This window comes from Arachis ipaensis, chromosome B2, assembly GCF_059453495.1.
Source record: "Arachis ipaensis isolate K30076 ecotype BB chromosome B2, ASM5945349v1, whole genome shotgun sequence".
Classification (NCBI taxonomy): domain Eukaryota; kingdom Viridiplantae; phylum Streptophyta; class Magnoliopsida; order Fabales; family Fabaceae; genus Arachis; species Arachis ipaensis.
In genome coordinates this window covers 66,222,794-66,223,839 of record NC_142437.1, presented here as the reverse complement: position 1 = coordinate 66,223,839, position 1,046 = coordinate 66,222,794, and the positions used below count along the sequence as shown (strand labels likewise).

Sequence of the window (1,046 nt, the reverse complement as noted above, 5' to 3'; positions counted from 1 at the left end):
CTCCACCCAAAAATTCGAACCCCATCCCCCTCTCTGTGTTCGAATTTTTTCTCTTCTCCTTCTTACATTCTTCTCTTCTTATACTTGCATAAGGAATCTCTATACTGTGACATAGAGGATTCCATATTTTCTTTTGTGTTCTCTTCTTTTTCATATGAGCAGGAACAAGGATAAGAACATTCTTGTTGAAGCCGATCCTGAACCTGAAAGGACTCTGAAGAGAAAGCTAAGGGAAGCTAAAGCTCAACTCTCTGGAGAAAATCTGACAGAAATTTTCGAAAAGGAAGGAGACATGGCCGAAAATAATAACAATGCAAGGAAGATGCTTGGTGACTTTACTGCACCAAATTCCAATTTACATGGAAGAAGCATCTCAATCCCTACCATTGGAGCAAACAACTTCGAGCTTAAACCTCAATTAGTTTCTCTGATGCAACAGAACTGCAAGTTTCATGGACTTCCATCCGATGATCCTTTTCAGTTCTTAACTGAATTCTTGCAGATCTGTGATACTGTTAAGACCAATGGGGTTGATCCTGAGGTCTACAGGCTTATGCTTTTCCCGTTTGCTGTAAGAGACAAAGCTAGAGTATGGTTGGACTCTCAACCTAAAGATAGCCTGAACTCTTGGGATAAGCTGGTCACGGCTTTCTTAGCCAAGTTCTTTCCTCCTCAAAACCTTAGCAAGCTTAGAGTGGATGTTCAAACCTTCAGACAGAAAGAAGGTGAATCCCTCTATGAAGCTTGGGAGAGATACAAAGAACTGACCAAAAAGTGTCATTCTGACATGCTTTCAGAATGGACCATCCTGGATATATTCTATGATGGTCTGTCTGAGCTATCAAAGATATCACTGGACCATTCTGCAGGTGGATCCATTCACCTAAAGAAAACACCTGCAGAAGCTCAAGAACTCATTGACATGGTTACAAATAACCAGTTCATGTACACTTCTGAAAGGAATCCTGTGAATAATGGGACGCCTATGAGGAAGGGAGTTCTTGAAATTGATACTCTGAATGCCATATTGGCTCAGAATAAAATAT

General features: G+C 40.6%; 1 non-coding gene across 1 annotated transcript; it reads right to left on the bottom strand.

The window, feature by feature from the left end:
- Positions 1-685: 685 nt before the first annotated feature.
- LOC148574210 (small nucleolar RNA R71) lies at positions 686-789 on the bottom strand. The gene has a single exon (XR_015906899.1). It is a non-coding gene; the product is annotated as a small nucleolar RNA R71 (small nucleolar RNA).
- Between the last annotated feature and the right edge of the window lie 257 nt (positions 790-1,046).